General features: G+C 35.9%; 1 pseudogene across 1 annotated transcript; it reads right to left on the reverse strand.

Annotated features, from left to right (window-relative positions):
- Window positions 1-1495: 1495 nt before the first annotated feature.
- On the reverse strand, window positions 1496-2608 carry LOC149845515 (N-terminal acetyltransferase A complex catalytic subunit NAA10 pseudogene; annotated as a pseudogene). Its single transcript, XR_016430196.1, has one exon. The product of XR_016430196.1 is annotated as an N-terminal acetyltransferase A complex catalytic subunit NAA10 pseudogene (transcript).
- Between the last annotated feature and the right edge of the window lie 22480 nt (window positions 2609-25088).

The following is a 25088-nucleotide window of genomic DNA, read 5'->3' on the forward strand; positions in this document are numbered from 1 at the left end:
GAACACCGCACCTGCACCCAGGCGGGTGCAACACTTGGACACAGCTTCCTTTATGTTAGGTGAAGTCAACCACACTGAGGTCCATTTCTATCCAAAAGTAGGTTCAGTTAACCCTAATCAAGTTCATTTTTATCTATATTATATATATATAAATACATAAATGCACACAAATACACATAGTGTTAACTTAAAACTGTTAAAAATTATATATATATATATATATATATATATATATATATATATATATTTCCCGCACCCCGCACCCAAGCTTTTTTAAATTGCCGCATCCGCACCTATGTGACATAGGTCTAGTGTAGAGTTACCGAAAGCTTCTTAGGTAGGTGGGAAGCTCACTTCCCGAAAACTCACTTCGGAAGTGTGATACTCCTCGCTTCCGAAACTTCATGGGAAGCTCGATTCCCCCACGTTTCTTTTATGCTTCTCATACACATAGTCTATGCATACTATATACTTTTCTCACGTTTTTTTTCATCTTTTTCATGAATTTTCTCTCATGCTTTCACTCACTTTCCATGTACTTTCTTTAAATTGGTAACCATCATTGTTAGATTTTAACAAAAAATTTAACTCTTTTACAGAAAAATCATGAAATATAAGAATGATCAATTTTATTTTAGTTTTTATTTGTTTCTTGTTTGATTCCATATTGCTTCATTTTTTATTCATATTTTGCTTTTAAATTGAAACTTCGCTTCCCGCTTCGTATAAATTTTAAAATGCCTCGCTTCTCGCTTCTGCTTTCCGTATCGTTTCCTGCTTCTGCTTCCTAGTTTGGCAACCTTGGTCTAGTGTATATTAACCAGCAGTAAAAACGTATCCTTTACATTATAGATGAAGGTGTAAGGTTTGGCTATCTCAGCTCTCAGTAATAAGTAGGAAATATGAAACCTAAGATCTACCAAGTAGCAATTACCCAAGAATCTTACAAACCATTGAGACCACCATGATTCTTAGGAGTTGGAAGAGTAGATATCCAATAAGACTTGTCAAAATAGTAAATGCAGTTCCAGACAGACAGATCTAGAAAACGTGTCTAAAACATCATGGTGGCCGAAAACAAATAGTAGTGGTGAACGTTAACTTCCAAAAGAAAAAAAAAAACTGAGAAATTCAGGATTCAGGGTGGCAGAGCAGCTAAGGAAGAAAACCACCTCTTCAAATATGAAAAACTCCGACTTCAAATGGATACCCAGAAAAAGAATGGTGAAGGGGTCCAGTCGTGACCTAAGGGGATCAAACATCCGCAACTATATCAAAAGTGAAATAAACAATATTAACTAAAACATTTAAAAAAAAGGAACAGACGTTATCATTCATCTGAACCAAAATTCGAGGTGAAAAATGTTCGACTGTGTTGACATCAACACTAAACAGCTACACGTGCGAAAACTAGAAGAAGACTTCTGTTGGTGCCATGGCTTGCATTCTCAACCACGCCTTCGAAAGAAAAATCAAGCAAAAAAAAGAGCGATACATGAATCTGTAAAACCAACTTCCAAAATTCAGCTATATAACAAGTAACAAGTTTAGCGAAGATAGTTCATCTAATCTGCCGCCTCCCATAATCAAACAAAAACACCAGTCTTGCATAAATGATTGACACCACAAAGAGAAAAGATCAAACCCAATTTACTCGAGTTCTCAAAATAAACAATCTCTTTGACGAACCCACAATCGAACAACAATCTCAGATCCCTACTACTTGGAAATCCATCCGAGCAGTCTTACAAGTATAATTCAGAATTGAAACACATTCCAACGCTTTATCCATCTATGGGGGGTGGAGAGAGAGAGCTAATTATTTCGATGCATGCACATTCGTTTCGTTTACCTCTTAGCTCCTACTTCCCGCTACGACCACCATCGCCGGTTCCTTTCACCCTGCTGCCGCCGCTACCACTATCTCCTTTCCCCTCGTTGTTTCCACCGGAACAACATCCCCCACCAGAGTGGTGGTGGTGGTGATGGTGGTGCTTGCCGGCGGCGTCGGGCTTGCCCTTGAGCTGCTTCCTCATGTCGTAGGCGTCCTCTCCGTCGGCGTAGTACTTGGCCTCGACGTCGTGGATATTGTAGCTGAGGGTCTGGGTGTAGAGGTTGAAGGCGGCGCGGTTGCTCTTGCGGACGTGGAGGGAGACGTACTCGGCGCCGAAGACGTCCTCCATGGCCTTCTGGGCGGCGGTCATGAGCTTGGTGGCGAGGCCGAGCTTGCGGTGGGTTCGGCGGACGGCGAGGGAGGTGATGTGCCCATGGCACTCGGTCGACTCCTCCTCCATCTTGGCGAGCACGTACCCAACGATCTTCTTGTTGTAGTCCTCGGCGACGTACAGCAGCTGCGGCCAAGAGAGGATGTGGTAGAAGTAGTACTTCATCTGGTAGTTCTCCGGCAGGCACAGCAGGTTGCAAGCCTGCATCGCCAGCAGGTCGTCGATCGTCGCCTGCCGGATGCACACCATCTTCTTCTTCTTCTTTTCTCTCTCTCTCTCTCTCTCTCTCTCTCTCTCTCTCTCTCTCTCTCTCTCTACACCCCCCTTTTGGGTTTTCCGGGACTTCTGATTTCTAGGGTTTCTGTGGATCAATTGAGCCCGTAACGTATGGTGGTAATCTTGGTTTTAGGTGGATTTATAATCGCTCGAAGGCGCGTTTGGAGGAAAGGAATTCATTTTCCATGTATGAAAGTAAAACACATGAAAAAGAATCATAATAATTAGAGACTCCGGTCTTTTCTTAATTGCATTCGATTTCATATCCAAACAGGATGAATCCCGTATTATTTGTTTAAACAGTTAGAGCTCGTAAATGAGCCAAACGAGCCGAGCTCGAGCTGTTTGGGCTCGGGTCGTAGAGGGTATTGAGCTTGGCTTATGAGCTCGTTGCGAAACTGAGTTGAGCTTAAGCTTGTTGCGAGCAAGCTCATTTTATAACAAATTTATTTTTAAGTGTTTTTTAAGCTTCACAATATATAAAATATACTTACCATAAGCTTTGTCAACTCAATCTGACCACATATTCGGCACCGTATGTTTGCTAAGAACCAAACTTAGATCATGTTATTTTTATTTAAAAATATGATATTTCTACTAAACAAACATTGTAGATCTTATCCATAAGGCCCGATCTAAAAAAAACATCTAAAAAGTATGAAAAGAAGGTGATTCATTCTCAATATATGCATCAGTCATTGGGATATGAGAACTAAAATATGTGCATTTTCAACAATTTTTGTACAAATCCAAGCATGTAGATGTGTTTGGCATGGTAAATTTGATAGGAATCAATTGATGAATTGTGTGTTTTTGATAAAAAAATATGATTTTTTAATGCTTGAATATTTATGAAGATTATGACCCATTGATTTTAAAGTTTTAAAAAAATCTTTAATAAAAAATTCATAAAAATCATGGTTCAAACAGTAGTTCTCATATTTTCAATTTTCATATTATAGTGACAAAAGAGGGTGGTATCTACTAGCCACTTTTCTAGCTAACCTCTATGCTAACCAGGCTTTAAAAGGGTTTTTTCATATTTTTCTTAAATCTGATCATTAATATGCATTCTACATGCTTGATTTTATAGGATTCGACACTTAGATCATCTAATTTCGATACATAGGTAGGTTTTTGTAAGGTTTAAAAAATCGACGGTTTAATACTTTTCTAAATATTTAAGGCTTAAAAAATCATGTTTTTTATCAAAAAAAAAACATGATTCAAGTGTTGTTTCCGAGTAAATCGACTATGCTGAAACATCAGTACTAGAGGTGGGCTGGCTCGGCCCAAACTAGGCCAACCAGTTATTATATATATTATATAATAGGCCCAACACGGCCCGATTAGGCCCATGGGCCTAATGCGCAGGCCGTGGGGCAGAGTTTTCTCAACGGGTCAGCCTGTTATTGATGGGTCGGGTGGGGTTAGGCCGGCCCAATGCCCATCCCTAATTTGTACTGTTAGAATTAAGTAATATATGAGAAAACCCCTTAGAAGTTCGGTAGGAACGGTGGTTAGCATCTCTATCTCTCTCTCTCTCTCTCTCTCTCTATATATATATATATATATATATATATATATATATAATGTAAGACAAGTATCTATATGAGTAGAGCCAACCTTGCCATGTTCTCGTTTACCTAAATGACCTGGCCCTTAGTTCGGGTTCTTGAGACGAACTGCTTGTCTCGTCTCCCAGCCCTAGCTATAGTTTAAGAGACTCTAATTTTAAATATATTAGTTGCAATAACAAGTGTATTTGAATCCATCTATATCTTTTTTGGATAATCAAGCTGGGGTTAGGCCCAATGCATCTATATTTGATCTATGTCGAATTTGATTAGTGGTATCATTTGATATATATGCAATTAAGTAGATTTTGATACTTTTCATATCCATGAGAGAGAGAATGCAAAGCTGTGTTCCAGGTTATGGGGGAGAAAAACTTTCATGTGATACATGAAAAAAAAAAAGTGATATCGAATCTCTTCAGAATTAAAAATATCTTTGAGCATATCTAATTTTTCTATTAGAGGGGACAATAAATCCCATGTTTGATCTGACTTTATTATTATATGACCCACTTTTCCAAATGTGTCCAAAAAAAGAACATGTTTGGCACATTCTGTTCACTATTTCTGATATGTTAAAGTCTACTCTGTAGGCCCCAAAGGGGTTAGTATTGTTTGAGAGGGCCTCAGCTGTCAGACTGGCAGCCCGAGTTCAATTCCTGCGAGCGCTACCCTTTGCATAGCCGAAGTCCAACACAGACCTTGAGGGTGATGGTCTTAGCTTTGGTATTTTTTTATGCTGTGTCCAGCCCGGAATACGGTTCCCCAAACTGGAAAAAAGGTTGATTTTATAAGAAAAAAAATAACTATCCTGTTTATCACGGAGGTGGTATCCCACATGGTAAGCGGGGTCAGTGTCAAGCTAAAGGCCTAGGATCGAATCCCTCTACCATATGAGGGGCGGCTGTTGTTTTGGTAGCACCTAACCCCAGCTAATCTTTAAAAATGAAAAAAAAGAACTAGCCTGTGGGTGTAGCCAAGACGGTTCGGACAAGCAACAAGCATTGTGATGATATCTGGAGGCCCTATAGATGTAATCCCTATGAACAAACCTTTTGGCAAGTGGCAAGTACAGAGCAGCATTGTGAAGTCAGAGAGAGAGAGACCGGCATGCTCACACACAGTGATACATGGATATCACACATTTTATATCTTACCAAATTCCTTCGCCCCTATGTAACAAATATCCTGAGATTTATGAAAATCTCATGATGATAATATCGCGAGAAATGGCCTCAAAGTTTAAAACGGCAATTTCTTGCCAGATTTTCAAAATATTATGAGATTTATGAAAAAACATAAATACCATGATTTAAATGCAATATTTATGTTTTAAATAGCTATTTATCTTAAAAAAATCATGTGCTTTTATTTTTAAATAATTTTTAGTAATAATTTCTTATAAAAATATTTTTTATATTTTTAAATTTATTTTTTTATTGCCAAGATTTTGCCGAAAAAAATGCAAGATTTTATTGAAAATAAATCAATTTCTTACGAGTTTTTGACAAAAGAGATTTTGCCGAAAAAAACTTTTGTCACTATGCTTCGGCCTTCTTATTGGGTTCTTGTACTCGTACCCAAGGGCGTAGCTAGGATTCATGTGAGGGGGGGGGGCAAACAGGGGTGCAGAAAAAAAAATTATTTGTGTGATAGTCGGGGGTTCGGGGGCAGCGCCCTCGAAAAAAAAAAATTGAGATAAAATAAAAATGGCTACAATTATTAATAAAAATCTATTTCATATGGACAAATCAAACTATTTGCTGCAGTCAGGGCTGGGCTAAAAAATGGATAAAAATCTATTTCATATGGAATCATGGCAGGGCTAGGACTGGGCTTTTAAAAAAAAAAAAATTAACTGTTTGGGGAGGCGTCCTGCCCCCCCTAGCTACGCCCCTGCTCTGTCATTTACCTTTTTTTTTTTTAAGTCACTTTGTCATTTACCTATCAATTTACTTTTTTCTCAGCCATTTAATCGTGTCGTATTCAACTTATTGTGATGGGTGGAGACTAGGGACGATATAAGGTATGTGTTTGGATCAGATATCTTATTGCGCTAGAACCCATTTTAGGTCTTGTCCAGTTAAGATAATCAGATTTGATTAGTAGTAGTTAATCGGGTTGCACTAGATTTTGTGATTTTACATCCAAGTCCTGATCCGATAGGGCATGCTTGGATCCCTTGGATCTCAAGATCCGAGGGGTTTGAATGGATGAAATATACTTGGATCTCTTGTCTGACCCTCTGTGATCAGATGAGATATCTGAGCATCTCGCCCTCACTCTCTCTCTTTTTTAATTTATTACTTAGAATAAACCACATCTGTGATTGAAAACCTGGTCGGGTTGGCTAGCCATGCCATATTTACTGTCGTTGTCCCGAGGTGTTAAACTCCAAGGCTAGGACCCTTGCTCTCAGGGGGGTCTTTGTTGGCCACTGGCTTGCGCAAAAGAGTGCCACTTGCAGGAATCAAACCTTGGCCACCTGTCTACCAGCCAAGGCCCAAGCCCACTACACCAAACTCTTGGGTTGGGCCTTGCCCTCACTTCCTCTATTCGAGGGATATCAAATTCCCAAATAAAGGGATTTAAGATCCTCTATTTGACCAACCTTGGATCTTGGCATGGGTCACATCAGCACTCCTCACAAACTCCAAATCCAATTAGGCTTCACCCAATCATATCTGACACAAGTCTAATATTTTTTATTAACAGACACCCTAGAAAGATTTGATAACCTTTAGAGGTGGCAGAAGACAGCATTTTGGAGTTTATTTTTCAAATACATTGAGAAATTATTTTTTGATAATTGGGATAGACTACCATACTCACCAAGCTCATTGGTGTAAAAAACTAGGTCCCCCTTGCCCACAAGGAAGTTGACCCAGCTTCAACCTCTGTGGGTTTCGAACTCATGACCACCCTTCAACTCCTTAACCTTCATGAATTGTCCCTACCAGACGAGTGGAGCTTATTTTTAAAAATGATTTTCAGAGTGTCAGGGTTGCAAACTGCCGTGACAAATGATTGGTATCAAGTCTATTAAGCTCTGTCAATGAGGGCGTACTCGGCTAGATTGGTCGACTTAACATGTTCAAGTTGAAGAATGTCATGAGTTCGATACCTGGGGCACTACTTGCACGCGAAAAGATAAGGTGCAATATGATCGCACAAATATTTGGGCATTAAGCACCAGATCACCCTCTATCTTAGGAACAGGCCTATCAGTTGTGGTGCCAAGGCCTGATAGGAGGGCAATCAGGTGCTCAATGTACAAATTTTTGTGTCATGATTGCACCTGATCCGGACTCTGCTTCCACCGACCTACCCAAAAGCAGACAGCTGAGTTGGCACGATGCTTACTGCTACAAAAAGAGAGAGAGAGAGAGAAGAATAGTAAGGAGTGATCGGTGAAACAACGTAATTCAATAATAATGATAGATTTTATACTTTTCTCCCTCAATAAGCTTTGATGAATATACTCTTCCAAGACATACCTTATATCGTCCCTAGTCTCAACCGATCACGATAAGTTGAATACGACACGATTAAATGGCTGAGAAAAAAAGTAAAACTGTTAGGTAAAATGACAAAGTGACTTAAAAAAAAAGGTAAATGACAGAATAGGTACGAGAGTACAAGAACCCACTAAGAAGCCAATTCCCCGGGCGAAGCATAGTGTAAATAATTTGGGGAGCTTTTCAATTTAAGGAAAGTGTGTTTTGCATTTAGGGGAAGCAAACTTCCTATTTAAGGGGAGCTCGCTTTCTATTTAGAAAAAACTCACTTCGCCCTTGCTTCTTCTTATTTTTAAATTTTTTGTGTTTTTTTTGTTTTTTTTATTTTTTTTTCTCTTTCTTCGCTTCTCCCTCGCTTCTTACGTCGCTTCTAGTTCATTTCTGCTTCACTTTTTAGGTCGCTTCTGAGACGATTCTTGGTTCGCTTATAAGTCGTCATGCGCTTTTTGCTTCCAAAAATTTTAGAAGTACCTCGCTTTTCACTTTCACTTCTCTAATCGCTTTTCGCTCCTGCTTCCCTGACTCACAATTCTAGTATGAACTGAATCCAGTTCAATCCAATAAGTATCTATGGTAGCATTTTTTTTAAGGTATTTTTGAAAGATATTTTTTATGAAAACGTCAGTGTTAACCATGCATCAAAATTATAAATACCGGTTTACACTAGTGGTAAAGTTTGGGTCGAACACAGGGAACGAGATAAAAAAACTTTTATACTGCAAACAAAAAAACACCTTTATTACCTCAAATAAAATAAAAGAATTGTAAACAACATCATAAAAACCTATTACAAGGGTTCGAGCAGAAATAAAAAGTATATAATCCTAAATAAAATAAATATGCCCTAATGCCATATTCTAAAGAAAATAAAAACAATCTTCTACTGCTCAAGCTCGCCTAGCTTTAACCCTTAGCTTAGAATACCTTCAATTACTTTACCTGAAATAGCCTTTTCGCTTCCCACCAAAGGTTACCTCGCTAGTCAACACCTATAAAAACTAATAATTGGAACCAACCGAACGATGCAAACACCTTGTTAATTAACTCAAATCAAACTAAAAGAAGCTTAAAAAGCAAGTAAATAACAAATTATTGATCTAATTCAATTAAAAAACAAGTAAGTAACAGTAAATAAATGCAATAAACAATCTAATTTAAACTCTTTTAAACTAAAACTAAAAACAATTGAAGTTCTGCTACTAACTATGCTTGAAAATGACTTAATTAAACTAAATTCAAACAAATCAAATCCTCTATTTTTCTGATAAAAAATAGAGTATAACCTATCATAATTATCTTAATTAAACTAAAATACAAATGTAAACACTAAACTATACTTAGAACTAAACATAATTACTAAATTATCCTACCCTATTATCAATAAAACCCTAAACTAATTAATTCCTAAAACAATGAAATAACTTTCTGGAAATTAATTTAACCTAATGACAAGCAGAAATAAACTAACCTAAATTACTTCTAATTACTGACTTACAAAAAAAAATAATAATAAAATTAAATTCCAAAAATCACTCCAACTAAAACTGGAACCAGAAGTCGAATTTCTGCAAAACTAGAAAAATCGGCTTTGGCAAAATGATCATAAAATCCCAACCTCTGGTCGGATTGAGCTGAATTTTAAAGGATATACTCTAGACACGTATAACTAACCTATACTAAAATTTCAGCCTTAAACTTCTTCTGGATTGGCCGAAACAGTCTGTTTATTAGAAAAAAATTTCATGCCGCATACATAAAATTTGGCCTGTAAAGAAAAGTGTTTTTCAGCCAACATAAAAATTTTAAAACATAAAACAATTAATCTAAACAACCCTAAACAATCCTAATACACAAAATATCACAAAAAGTAGATCTAAATATGCAAGAAAAATAAAACAAAAATCTAATCTATATGCAAGAAATTCAAAAAAAATTAAAGAAGAGGTAGAAGAAAGAACTTACTGGTGGCTAGTTCTTGGATGGATTGGGGAGGCTAGAGCGATCTTACCTTGATACGTGCAGTTCTCCACGCCCCTTCTAAGGTTGCTCGACGCATAAAGAAAGAGATACAAGGGTATACAAGGAAGAAGGATGACGCCACGGGGATGAAGGAATAAGAAGAAGAAAAAAATGATGGAAGAAGACAACTCCGGTGAAAAATCTTAAAGAGGAGAAGGAAGAAGGGGGTGAGTTTTCCTAGGCAAAAGATGTCAGACCCTAACCTCAATTCTCCTATTTATACTACAAATTAGTCCTAATTTATTAAAACACTATATTATAAAAAATAAATTTTGAAAAACCACCTAAAACTAGAACTATTTCTAAAAATGAGGTTGGCACCACCTAAGAGGGCATTTTGGACTTTTTGCACTAAAAATGACAAAATTTTCGGTTGGATAGGCTATGGATCCGATCCAAGATCCATTATTAGAAGTTTGGGTCAGATCTGGACCCAAATCTTCTTGAGATTATTTTCAAATACCTCAAAATGGCTTTACCGAGCTCATTTTTTGCCCGATTTGGATGAAATTTGAACCACCACTCCCTCACACCTTGAAACAATACAAACATGAGTTTTAAATCACTTTTTAACATATAAATGCATGAATTCATGATTAAAAATGATATGAATTTCATGCATTATCAAATGCCCCATGCTTGCTTGTATGCTAGTCCTCAAGCAAACTAATTCTCAGCTAGAAACAAAACAAGATTTGCATACTAAATCATAATCATAAATGCAAAACAAACTAATATACAATACCTAACTAACCTAACTCACTTTCGTAAGAATCACAGTTGCATTTAGCATATGCAACAAGCCATTTAAACTCTTAGGTTACCCTAGTGGACGAGTGAGATCTCGTGAGGGTTTCCAATGATGCTATCCACAAACATCATTGTCAAAACACCATGGTTTTGCACAAAACACCATGGTTTTTACCTTATTGGAAAAGGTAAAAACGTGGGCTCAAATTAAACCCTACTATTTTGGCCTCTCTCCACCAAAAACGTGAGCAACTTCTCTCACTTTACCAAAAAAAGAGGAGAATCCCATGTGACATGGAAGAGGGGTACCCATAAAGCAAATAAATGGGGAGGTTAGAGAAAAGCTTGCCAAAGGAGAAAGGGGGGTGAATTTGGAAAGAAAAATGTACCCACCAAAAATCGTGGGAATAGGGTGGAGTTTTGAAGTTTGAAAATTTATAACTCCCCTAATTAAGAGGAGTTAAATGAGGGGCTCAAGAGAGGAACAGGTAGCCATTGTTGGATGTCCCATATTCCCTCTCTCTTTCTCTCTCCCTCTTTTTTTTTTCTCTCTCTCTTTCTCAACATTTCTCTTTTTTTTCTCTCCTGGTGGTGGTCGACCTCCATTGTTGGACTGAGTAGACCTCCATTGGCAACGTGGTGTGTCGCTCCAACGAAGGAACGAGATTGAAGTCGTGTCGTCGCAAGACTCCAAAGAGGTAAGGGGTGTTATGCTTATATGTTGTATTCCTTGTCGTGTGGTATGACTATGAGGCTGGTGTTCGCCAAAACCCAGTATGAAACCATAACCACCGTGGTTGGTTTATGAGTTCCCAACCCAGCACGGTTGAACGTGAGTGTTATATATATAACATATATAAAGTCATGCATAGACGTATATAGATATACCTATATAGGTATCTTTATATATGTATCTTGATAGTTATTAAATGCTCTCTCTTTCGGTTAAATAAGGCTATATAATGTTTATTAAATATGTTATGTAAAGGGGTCATGCGTGAAGATCTGAGTTTTCTTCACAAACATTAAAGCTGTTATGTAAAGGGTCATGCGTGAAGACCTGAGTTTTCTTTACAAACGTTAAAGTTGTTATGTAAAGGGTCATGCGTGAAGACCAGAGTTTTTTTTTAAAACGTTAAATCTATTATGTGGATGGTTGTTAGTTAAAATATGGAAGATAAAAAGAAAAGAAAAAACCACGGTCAAAGTGTTGGCAACCAAACATTTTTTTTTTGTATTAAGTCCATGAATAGGGATCTGCGTTTTATTTTACCATTATTTGAAACTGGAAAAAAATATATGCATGGGTTTTTCCTCATTGATTCGATGTTTTTCTTTCTGTTGCATCTCAAGCATATTAGTTTATGACTGCATTTTTTTTGTTTACCCATGGTCAAAAATCTGTCATGCACGTATTATTATTCTGCATGTATTTTATAAGCCCCTAATAGAAATTTGCATAAAGTGCTTACATATTATAATATGAACAAGCGGAATGGGATTTTTACTTGGAAATCCTTTAGGTTTATGTGATTTTTATTTATACAACAGTCATTAGTTGATAATCAGACTGTGTGCATTTCTTTTATGGAATGCATTTGCTCTCACGTATATACATATATATATATATATATACATATATATATATACATATATATATATATATATATATATATGTCCTACATGTATTTTATAGGCTTGTTCGCATGAAAATTTTTGTAATAATGGAATAGGATGATCTTAGTATACATTGCTCTTTGGTGGAATCTCTGGAAAAAACAAAATGGTGCACAAACAGACCTGTAATTCCTGTGTGGGCTGCATAGAAATATATATATATATATATATATATATATATATATATATATATATATATATATATATATATATATATATATATATAAAACACGTAGATTTGTGTTGTGACCATGTATGGCCCTGCTATACATTCACGCACGGGGCTGAGGAGCTGTGGTGTGTAGGCTGCAAATGGACCACACCTGTTGGGTGATCATATGACGTCGACACAGTGTGTTCGGCTGATCAAAACCATGAATCACCACTTTGGTGATGCTGGCCTATCCAGCATATAGCTGGATCAACAAACTATTAATGTTGCTTCCGGCTGAATGTCGGAGTTGTGTTTGGAACTCCATGTGAGTTTGCCAAATACCACAACACTCATGCATGGGTTTGGCAAAAGACGACTTGACCTTGGTTTTTGTTTTTGGTTGCACCATTGCTGCTGACCACGATGACCTGGTGGTCGTTGTACTCACGGGATGCGGTTAATCATTTTCGCAACCCAATCGACCCACTTTAACCAAGTGGAGGTGTGTACACTGGGTTTGGGCGACAGCTGTGGCGAGGGCCACAATGGTACCGATACGTCAAAATGTAAAGTGCATAAGAAGGGACAACAATGCTTGCCGCCGATATGTTGTTGTTCTAGGGTACAAAACAATACACCATAAATTTAAATTGTTGAACGTGGGTTTCGGGCCAAGCCGGTCCCAAGGAAACTTCACTCATTGGTGGTGCGTATGTCACCCAGACTATAAAATGCATACAATCGGTGTGAACCCCATGGCGGGTTTAGGACTTTTGGAAAATTTCCTGTGGTGCGATGACTCGCACAGGAGAAACAAACAAAAGAATGTGAAACATCAAATCATATGGTTCTGGGTACACCTGAAAGACGATGTATGTTACCGGACCCCTCGTGGTGCGATGATTCACACATGATTATAACGAAAATGTTAAATGATAACATAAACATAAAACTTTCGAGATTCTGGGTATACCTGAAAGGCGGTATATGTTACCGGATTCTATGGGCTCTGGGTATACCTGAAAGACGGTATATGTTACTGGACCCTTTGATCTACCTTGAAGAGGGTATGTGGTACAAGCTTCGTAAACATTCATATTTTTGTGAGAGCTAGGCATATCACTGTAGGGTCTCAGTTTACTACGATGTTTATGCCTCTGCGTACCCACAGGGCAGGGTAAGAGTAAGAGTAAGATAAACAGTAAATAATTTAAGTTGACTGGAAACTAAATTCTAGAGATTTGCGTATTGTTGATATGACTTTCGTAAAGCTGGTGAAATCTACAGCTTCTGTTAATGTACTATTAGCTCAGTTAACTTTTGCACTATATCATGAATTAGAAAACATAATCATTTCCTTAGAATGATATAAATTTGCATGCTAGTTATATCTGCAGATGTTGCACATATTTGTACACAGAACACTGAGCACCACATATAAATATAATGTTTCTTACGCAGACAGGGGTGTCTGACCCTTCTGTTTTAAATGTTTTTCAGGTAGCAACTAAATCGGAGCATCGTGAGCGTCGCGTATGGAAGTAGTCAAGAGATCTCAGTTTTTTAGTGTTTTTTGTTTGAACTCTGATTAGTAGATTTACATCCCTATTATGAGATGTAATTAATGACATTAATGCTTCAATTAATGAATAATATGTTTTTAGTACTTCTCTGTTTTATCCTGTAATGCACCCAACTCTTGTTTTCACACTTTCGGTATTTTAAAAAAAAAAAATTACTCCAAAATTTTTACTATAAAAAGTTGGGGCGTTACAAAGAGAGAGAGAGGGTCGGCTCCATCAGCTGACCCCTCTCCATCTGAGAAGAAAAGAAAAAGACGGATGGAGTTGTGCCCCTTCCGCCCTTTTCTTTATCTATGGCAACCGACCAACAGGTAAGTAAAACAAAAAAAGATACAGAGGGAGGGACAATTTAGGGCCCTAATTTTGGTAGCTTTAAACGAAAATTAGCGACAGAATTAGCAAGGAAAATATTTCGTGGCAAATATGTTGCTAATTAGCGACAGATTTGTTCCCTCGCTAATTCTGACGCTGAGTTGTTACAGTTTTTGTGATGGAATTTTTTTATTGCCAATCTATCGGTAATTGGCGACAGATTTGCGATGAAATTTGTTTCGTTGCTAATTTGAAAAATATTTCAAAGATTGGCGACAGATAATGTTCTCTCGCTAATTTCGTCGCCAATTACTGACGAAAAAAATCCATCGCAAATGTCTGCCACTAATCAGGGTTTTCTTGTAGTGAATGTCACTGTCCTCAGTGGCACTTGATCATGCATATAATTCAGGGTTTATTAACATTAAAATATGCATGATTTTATGAAATAATGTTTCAAAAACCGAATTTTATGTTAGTTTTTGAGTAAATGTGCTAAAATGATTTAAAAAATAGAAAATGCATGAAAAATAGTTTTATTTTACAATTTTATACATATTTTAGTTTTGTTATAATCATAGTAGTTAGTTTTAGTTTTTTTTAATAAAAATAAAAAAATATATAGAGCAAATAGTTTTATATTCATTTTAAGTATTTGTTTTTAGAAAAGAAAAAAATTTTAGTAGAATAGTTTTTATTTTCCTTATAAATGAAATAAAGTTTTTGAAATTTTTTCTAAACCGGTTTACACGGTTTTTGACTTAAAACTGAAAAAAATAATAATAGTAAACCGGCTGAACCGGTTTGAATTAAAAAATAAATAAACAAACAAACCGGCTTGAACCAGTTTGCATCTGTTACAAACCGGTTCAAACCGGTATGTTGTTTTTAAAACCACAAAAACAGAAAACAATCGGGCGCCTCCCCCATTTACGCCTGAAACCTCTCCTCTTTCCCCTCTTTCCCTCTCTTTCCCTCTGTTCTCACTCTCCTCCACCAACACCGGGCCATTTCTGACCTCTTTCTTCCCCTTCTCCCTCTTGCTCTGTTCAAATCCAACCGGCGGTGGTGGAGCTTCCTTCCGGCGACGGCGGCGGTGGTGGAGGTCGCCAGCTTCTTCCCTCAGGTTCATTTACGGTGAGTGCTGAGTTCTTCTTCGATCTTCTTCTTCTCCTACTTCTTCTTCTTCTTCTTTATTTCTTCATCCGATTTCTTCTTTCTTCATCATCTCCGATTCATCTGCTTCTTCTTTTTCCTCCGATCTTCATCTTCTACTACTTCTTCTTCTTCTTCTTTCAATCTGCATCCTCAGATTTTCTTTTTCTTCCTCTTCTTCAGCTTCTTCTTCTTCTTCAACTTCTAATTCATGTTATTGCTATTTCAGTAAAACGAAAAAAAAAAAAACAGAAAAATGAAAAGAAAAGAAAAAATGTTAGCATCAGGTTATGATTCAATTTTTTCATTCCCGATTAGATTTTTTTTCTCTAGTGTAGTTTCCTGTTTTTAGTTGTTTATAAATTCGGTTGAAGTTTCTTGTTTTTTTTTACTGTTTTGTTCTTTCATTATCTGTTTCTGTCTATAACATTTGATTAGTTAATTTTCTGTTTTTTTTTATTATTTTCAGCAAATATCTTGTTTGTTTTCATTTCAAAAATTAATTCACGATCTGTTAGTTAAACGTTTCTTTTGCATTCATTGATTTCCCTCTTTTGCAGTCTTTGATATCGTTTTTACTGTTTTCATAATGTTTTTCTGTTTGTTTTCTTCTGAATTTCTGTTTGTCTCTGCATTAAAGTCTTGTGTTCATTCAATTTCTGTAGATAAATTGTTAGATGCTTGTTTGTTCATGTACTGAAATTAATTTCCTGTTTTTCTTTAGTTTTGTAATTGCCTATGTGTCAAGTGATTTCCTGTTGTGTCTAATTCAATTAGTGAGTGTCTCTTTTTATCTTTCATTTTCCTGTTTTTCATTCTTTAAGTTCAGTTTTAATTCATTTCGAGTCCTGTTGTTAGTTATTGCATTTTCCAGGTTGTGCATTCAGTTTTTGTCTGTTTCACGTTTTGTTTTACTTCAAGTCAGTTTTCTTGTTTACTTCATTTTCCGGTCTTTTATTTCATTTCCTGTCAGTCAATTAATTTTCAGTTCATTTTCTTGTTTTTGTTAAGTAAGTATTAGGTGTTAGTTAAATAAACAATTAGTTAATTGATGTGTAATTAGTTAGTTAGTAGTAGATTTAATTAGAAATCAATTTTATTTTGTCATTTAGATTTCTTGCATAAGTTGATTCACAATTTTTAGCATTTATCTAGTTTAGTATAGTCTATTTCTATTTCTGGTACTGCTCGTGTTCATTTGCATTGTGCAGGATAGCACAAGAGTGGAGCGGAAGTGATTACGTGACACGAAGTACGAAGAATAAAGCATCTTTTTGCTTTTATTTTTAGAATTAGAATTTTAATTGGGTTTGTAAATATTGCACTTTACGCCCTCTGCAAAGGGTATTCATTTGTTGTAATAGTTAGTTGTCTTTACTTTTCTTGAATATTTTACATTTCAAATAATTCGGCAATAAAGATTAGTTTAGATTTGTGTACTTGAATACGATATATTCCCGTTCCCTGAGTTTGACCCGGTCTCATCCACTAGTGAGAACCGGTTTTTATTATTTGATGTCTGGTTTTCACATGTTTTACATTTAAAAATCTTTTCAAAATTACAACGATTTAAAAGAAGACATCAGCACTCCCTCGTGATTATATACAGACTGAATGAATGCACTACTGAAGAACTAAAAGAATAAAGGATACGACCTGATCGTGAAAGCTTTGGAACTCTTGCAAGCTGATAAATGTCTCATCGTTGCACCACTACCCTGCATGCTCAGAAGCAAGGTTTTTTCTGCCGAGTTGGCCTTGAAATTGCTTTATCATAGCTCCATGTTGTCTTGTAACCTGAAGACTCATAGACACTAAAAAGCATATTAAATCCATTCAATATATACATGACTTTATTCCAAACCTATCTAGAAAAGAAAGAACAAGATACAAACCACTTAATCCTAAGCTATTATTAATATACAAAGAAAATCACTTGGCCTAGTCCTGGCACTCGATGAGATCTATCTCCTCAACTTCATGTTCCATTAAGGCATTCGAAATGTAGGGCTTTAGTCTTTGCCCATTAACCTTGAATAAGGCCATCATACGAGTACGAGGATCATGTATCAACATTACACCATATGGGAACACTTCTTGAACCACAAAAGATTCGTCCCATCTTGATCTAAGCTTGCGAGGGAATAACTGGAGTCGCGAGTTGAAAAGCCAAACCTTTTGTCCCACCTCGAACAATTTTCTCTAAATATGCTTATCATGAAATGCTTTTGTCTGAGCCTTATAGATCTTAGCATTTTCATATGCCTCATTTCATAGCTCCTCCAGTTCGTTGAGTTATAGTTGATGCTCTACTCCTACTTGAGCTATATCAAAATTAAATTTCTTAATGGCTCAGTATGCACGTTTCTCTAGCTCAACTGGTAAATAACATGGCTTTTCAAACACCAGCCTATAGGGCAACATGCCAATGGGAGTCTTAAATGCAGTGCTATAGGCCCACAAGGAATAATCTAATTCTTGGGATGAATCCTTGCAATCTAGCCTAACCGTCTTCTCAAGAATGCGCTTTATCTCCCTATTTGAGACTTTCACTTGGCCGCTCGTTTGTAGGTGGTAGATGGTGGCTATCTTGTAGGTGATAGAGTACTTCCTTAGAAGGAAAGCAGTCTATACAGTCCTGAAGTGTTTTTCTTCATCACTAATGAGAGCTCATGGCACACCAAACCGACTAAAAATATTGTGCTTAATGAACTTAAGCACTACTTTATGATTATTAGTTTTAGTGGTGATGGCCTCTACCCATTTAGAGATGTAATCCACCACAACAAGAATATAGACATTTTTGAATGAGGGTAGAAACTGTCTCATAAAATCAATCTCACAGACGTCAAAGATTTCTATGAAAAGAATGGGGATCAATGACAACATGTTCCTTTTAGACATGTTTCCCATCTGCTGACATCGAATGCATTTGCAACAAAACTGAAAGGCATCCTTATGCAAGGTTGGCCAAAATAATCCAAACTGCAAAACTTTAGTAGCCGTTTTGCGGCTACTAAAATGGCCTCCACAAGCATACGAGTGGAAAAAGCTTAAAATGGATTTGACCTCTTCCCCTGGGATACAACATCGAATTACCTGGTTTGCATATGCTTTTAATAACTCTGGGCCATTCCAAAAGTAATGTTTGGTCTGCGCCTTAAAGCGTTCTTGTTCACTTTTGGTCCAATGCACAAAAATGCTTTTAGTCACCAGAAAATTAACTATGTGTTCAAACCAGGGAATGTGTGTGCTTTGGACGACCACCAACTACTCATCCGAAAATGCCTCACCTATCGACTCCTGATTTGACGTGGTCTCTATTGTTTGGCGAGACAAATGGTCTGCTACCATGTTTTCACTTTTGCTCTTATCTCGAATCTCAAGATTGAATTTCTGGAGTAACAGAACCCAACAAATAAAGCAGAGTTTGGTGTCTTTCTTGGATAAAATATACTTCAATGCAGCATGATATGATATGACCCACCTTGGATCCTAGTAGATAGGAGCAAAACTTTTCTATTGTAAATACAACCGCTTGTAGCTCTTTCTTTGTCGTGGTATAGTTTATCTAAGCCTCGATAAGAGCTTTGCTAGCGTAGTAAATCATATAAAGCTTCCTATCTACTCTTTGACCCAAAATGGCCCCAGTGGCATAGTCAGAAGCATCACACATAATCTTGAAAGGTAATGTCCAATCAGAGGGGCGAATAACTAGTGCAGTGGTTAAGGCTGCCTTCAAGATCTGGAAGGCCTTGAAGAAACACTCATCAAAATCAAAGGGTTGGTCTTTGTTCAGCAAGTTGCAGAGCAGTCTCGATATTTTGCTAAAGTCTTTAATGAACCGCCTGTAAAAACCTATATGCCCTAGAAATGACCTTACCTGCTTCACTGTAGTCGGTGGTGACAATTGGAAAATAGACTTGACTTTTACCTTATCTACTTCAATGCCTCGCACTGACACGATATGCCCAAGAACAGTACCTTGCTGGACTAAAATAACTCTTCTCTTAACTAAGCACCAGATTTGTCCCAGTACACCATTATAACACCCTTTCTAACTTGTTGAGACAATCTTCAAATGATGATCCATAAACAGAGAAATCATCCATAAAAATCTCCAAGACCTTATCGACTATATCGAAGAAGATAGCCATCATGCATCATTGAAACATAGTCGGGGCATTGCATAGCCCGAACGACATACGTTGAAATGAAAAAGTATTATAAGGACACATAAATGTAGTCTTTTCTTGATCCTCCGGGTGAACGACCACTTGATTATAACCTGAATAACCATTTAGGAAACAATAATAGCTCTGGCTCAAGAGTTTTTCTAAAATTTGATCGATGAATGGCAAAAAAAATGATCCTTTCTTGTGGCTACATTAAACTTACGATAATTTATACAAACTCGCCACCCAATAGTCATGTGCATGGGGATGCTTTCACCTTTCGTATTTTGCACAATGGTGAGCCCTGACTTTTTTTGTGCACTACTTGTGTAGGGCTCACCCACTGACTATCCAAAATAGGAAAAATAATCCCTGCATCCAACTATTTAACGACTTCCTTCTTCACCACATCTTTTATATTAGGATGTTATCATTTATGCATTTCTTGCACCAATTTGGTAGTTTCTTCACAATGTATGCAGTGCATGCAAAAAGATGGGTCTATTCGCTTGAGGTCTGCCACTGACCACCCTATCGTTGTCTTATAGTTCTCTAACACCTTTAGTAGCATTGTTTCATGACTCTTAGTCAAGTTTGCAGCTATGATGACTGACAATGTTCGGTCTTTTCCTAAAAATGCATACTTGAGTGAAGTCGGTAATGGCTTCAACTCAAGTATAGGCGGACACTCCACAGATGGCTTAGAAGGTGACTTTGCTAAGTCTGGAAGGGGTTCAAAATTTCTTAGTCTAGAGGGATGGCTATACAAGACTGTCACATCACTCGTGATCCCCACATCTTCACTCTCACTTTCTAGGCTATCAATCTCTTTATCTTCCATGCCGACAATCAAGTATGATTATCATAGGTCCTCAATTAAGATGTTGGATGTGTCTGCTTCCACTAGCTCTTGCATTGAATCGATCAGAAAGCATGTATCTTCTCCAACAGGTCCCATGGCAACATTAAAAATATGCATTCTTACATTTTTGTTGCCAAAGGATACATCCATGGACCCAGTGCGACAATTAATACATGCATTGGTTATTGCCAAGAATGGGCGGCCAAGAATAATTGGGGTCCGGTGTTGTCCTCCCTCCATATCCAAGATAATAAAGTCAATGGGAAAATAAAACTCATCAACCTTGAATAGGACATCTTTCAAGATTCCTCTTAGGATCTTGACATATCTATCAGCTAGCTATAAGGTAATGAGAGTCGATTTCATCTCTCCCAATCCAAATAAATAATAGGAATATCCTAGAAGAATATTCACACTCACTCCTAGATCGAGTAAGTCTCGTTCTATGATGATATCTTCAATGACACACTGTTATCATTGCAAAATTTTACTTTTGCAAGTCAAACTGACCTTTGAAAAAGTTTTTGAAAATAACTCGCCTCCGTTTTAAAATACAGGATAATTCCAAAGAATGGGACTCGCCTGTCGGTACGAGGTTTAACCGTTCCTGGGACCATAACCAGGGGTAATCAAACCAATGATCAATCACGTGCTTTGCTTTGCTCAACTTGTCTAAATCAATGTTTTAGTCTTAAATGCACAAAGAATCGTGCATGTGCTATGAAATTCTGAAAAATGCAGATTGAAAATATGATGTATGCTTCAAATATTGAAAAATATTTGGAGAAAGGACACTTTGAAAATCGTGAATCACATTGGAAAACATTTCTAAAGAAAAGAAAAATTGATTTTTGAAGAAATTCTGAGGTTTTAAGAAAATTGAGTTATGAGAAAATGCAAATGACTTTGAGAAAAGTTGATTTCTTTGAATTCTGAAATTGAGAAGTTATTGGAACTTGGAAAATCGATTTTTGGACTTAGAAAAGCATTTGGAAATCCCTTGAAAATCATTTTTAATGAAAAAGAAACCTTAATGTTTTGAGAAAATATCAATTTCTGAAGAAATTTTAGGATAACTTTGAGAAATCAATTTTCTTAAAATTGGATTCTTGATTTGATCAAAAGAGGGGCGTGTAGCCTTGTGAAATCCTTTTCATGGTGCATTCTAACCTACATGAAGCATGAATGCTATCCTGTGAAAATATTCTTTTTGAAGAAATTTTGAGAAAATTATTTGAAAAGGGATTTTAGGTACCTTATAGAACTTCAATGAGGTAAATTCGCCTCATATCCCTGACTATGGCCACAGATATGGATTGAATATAACCCATTTGATTCTAAAGGAAGAAAAATGTTTAGAAAACTTTGAAATATACAATGGTTTTTTAAGACAGCCTAAGAGTGTAGGCCATTTGTAGCTTAAAAAAAGATGATAAATTTGGGTTTCGTTCGTATTCTGACTATGACCACAAATATGAAACCCACCGAGTTTATCAACTTCTTAAAAGCTAGTGCACGTGCCATTCATGTAGACCATGGTGAGTTTGAATATGCATGAATCATCGTTCATCACACGAATCATATTATAAAAGAATAAACTATATGCAATGCAGTCCTATTCTAAGCAGAAAAAGTAAATTCTTATTCCAAATTATTTACAATTATAATTTACATAAAAAGAGAAAAAAAGAAAAGAAAATACACTCTTTAATGTTCCTACAAAACTAGAAAACTTGTTAGTGAAGATATGTCAGCTTTTTTGGATTTATCCAATAATATCTAGAAATTACTGGATTTATCCAGATATAAGCATTTTTCCTTGTTTTCCTGAGATAAACATAATAAAATATGATATAAAATTGAATAAATAATAAAGACAAACACTTTTGAAATTCGGAATTTGGAGAAAAATGACAAAAATATCCCTAAAAACAAGACTATGGCCTTGAAATCAGAGTTTTCAAAAAATATTTTGGTAAAATTTTGGATTTAGGGCTCAAATGGATTCAAATAAACCCCAAATCGAGTGTGAAGCACCCTAGAATGATTATAAACATGATCAAACATGAAACGTTTTATAAAAAAATTGAAATATCACAAAAATAGTGATTTTTGCCAGGTTTTACTCGAACTGGGACTCTATGAATACCCTATTTTCATGATTTAATCAAATAATATATCAAATAAATTCAAAAATTAACAAAAATCAACATGGACACTTTTGATAACTCTAAAATTAAACTGCAATCAAAATAATTTGTTTTTAACATTGTTTTAATATGAAAATTGAATAAAACTCTAAAAATACATGATTTTGCTTGTGGGCACATACCTATCACATTGTCAGACCCGAATCAGGTATCAAATCACCATGGAATTCATAAAAATTTACAAATAGGTACTAGACAAAAAAACAAAAAATTTCCTTTTTAGAGATCATAAAAATCGTCTTTTGTTAGGGAGATAGCGTTCCAGCAATATATGATTGATTCCGGCTAATATATAACGACTTGAAATAAATACATCTAGTTTCAGGTATAAGTAAATATAACAAATTAGGTTCAAAAATTACAAAATTTTTGTAGTGAACATCAGATACACAGATGAAGATTTTTTTTTTATAGATCATCGATCGGATCTCCGGTTAGGGAGATACAATCTGCTCAAGTTTATCTAGGGTTTAAACAAGGTATAACTGGCTCTGTAAAACTGATTCTGATTTCTATCAGAGGAAAAATAGCAAAAAAATGCATAAAAATCCAAAACATTTACAAGAAATACTATACATGATAATAAAGACACTACAACTTACAGATTGTTGATCAGATCTTCGACGAAGGAGATATCGCCTCAGCAAGTCGTTCCCAAATCCATATAGCGATTTCATGGTTTAAAAAGTAAGGTTCGATTTTCTATTTTTTTGATAAGGTTACAAAACCCAAAATAATCTAATTTTTTTACATAAAATCACTGACATGTTCACAATTTAACCCTAAAAAAATCAAAAAAATTTGATAGGAAATTGAGCATAAGATAACATGGTTCCCACGTGCTCGAAATAAAAAACACATGAACAAACCTAATTTAAACATGCAAGAACCATAAAAAAAATATAAAATATGCAACAAATCATATTTTGATGCTTAAACATGTAAAATAAGTATTAACATGATAAAATAAACAAAAAAAATCAGGGAAAGCATGGTTGGAATTTGATTTAGCCTCTAAAAGAGGGATTCAACCATCGAACGGTCGAATCTCGATCTTTTTTGGGCGTTTTATATAATAAACTCATAACCAATGATTTTAATGGATTAGAAACATGCAATCAGCCATGGAGATCATCATATTGAATCATTTTAGGGCTCCCTAAATGAAAAAAAATAAGGAAGAAACTCATGGATAGGGGCGGCAATGGCTGAAAACCCTAAAAAAAAAAAGAAACTAATAAAATAATAAAGAAAGCTAGAAGAACTCTTACCTTGGAGGCTGCTGCAATGTAGGAGAGCTTGGGAGGAGGAAGCCATGAATTTTGGGAGAGAGAAAGAGGTGAGAAAAGCCTCCTTGACCCCCCCCCCCCCACTAGAGTCCCTATTTATAGGTTTTCAAGCATTAATTAGGGAGAGTCCTAATTGTTTTGAAATATTCTTAATTAACTTAATTAGAGGGGGGAGGTTTTTCTAGATTAGGTTTGACTATTAAACCTTTCTAATTAGGCTCTAACTAACTTAAAAGTCCTAATTCTATTAAAATGAGTCCAAATATGGCACCACCCTCTATGGGCCCACACTTTGTTTTTAAAATTCTAATTTTAAAACTTTAAAAAAAACCTAAGTTAAAATCTAAAGTAAAAATAGAAATTTCAAAATCAAGTTTTTGATTCTTCTAGACTCCTAACTTAATTAGAACACTGACTAACCCTAAGCTAACACTAACTCTTTCAAATTTTGTTCCAGCCAAAGTGGGCCCCACTTGATTTTTCAAACGCGATTTTTAAAACTTGAAAATGAAAGTTTTCAAAAAGAGGTTTAGAATTTGGAATTAAAATTGAAACTTTTTGAACCAAATAGAGTTCTGACTAGATCAGAACTCTTCCAGATGTGGCATCAACTGAGTGGGCCCCACATCAGGGTTTTAAAAAAAGTTAAAATAAACACTAAAAATAGTTTCAAAACAGAGTAAAAATCACTGAATGAAAATCAGAAGTTTTTAAAAGTAGAGTCCTAAGTGAACTGAAACTCTAAATTTTAGGTTTTTGAAAGCCAAACAAAGAGGTTTTTGAAAGATTTTCTCAAAATAAGTGAAAATAAGTCAGAAAAAGCAGTCAGGGTTAGAGTCTTAACTCAACCAAAACTCTGAAATAGAGTCCTGAATCAACTGAAACTTTGCGAAATGGACTAATTTTTGAAAAAGAAGTGAAGAGAATGAAAATGAAAGTATAAACAGAAATTAGAATGGAGTCCTAACCAGATTAGGACTCTGGGATAGAGTCCCGATCGGACTGAAAGTCTAGATTTTTTGTTTTTTCTAACAATAATTGAGAGTTTTTAGAAAACAAGTGGAAATAGGATGAAATTTGAAATCAGGATTAGGTCTTAATCCAATTGAAACTCTAAGATATAGTCCTAGTTCAACTGAAACTCTAAAATTTGGGGTTTGTTTTTTAAAAACAAGTAAAATAAAGGTAATAGATGAAATCATGGTAGAGTTCTGAACTGATTGGGACTCTGGGACAATCTTAAAATTTGAAAATTTGATTTTTTTGAAGATAAATTAAGAAGTATTTGAAAGATTCTCTCAAAATT

This window comes from Nuphar pumila, chromosome 2, assembly GCF_984573655.1.
Source record: "Nuphar pumila chromosome 2, dmNupPumi1.hap1.1, whole genome shotgun sequence".
In the NCBI taxonomy this organism is placed as follows: domain Eukaryota; kingdom Viridiplantae; phylum Streptophyta; class Magnoliopsida; order Nymphaeales; family Nymphaeaceae; genus Nuphar; species Nuphar pumila.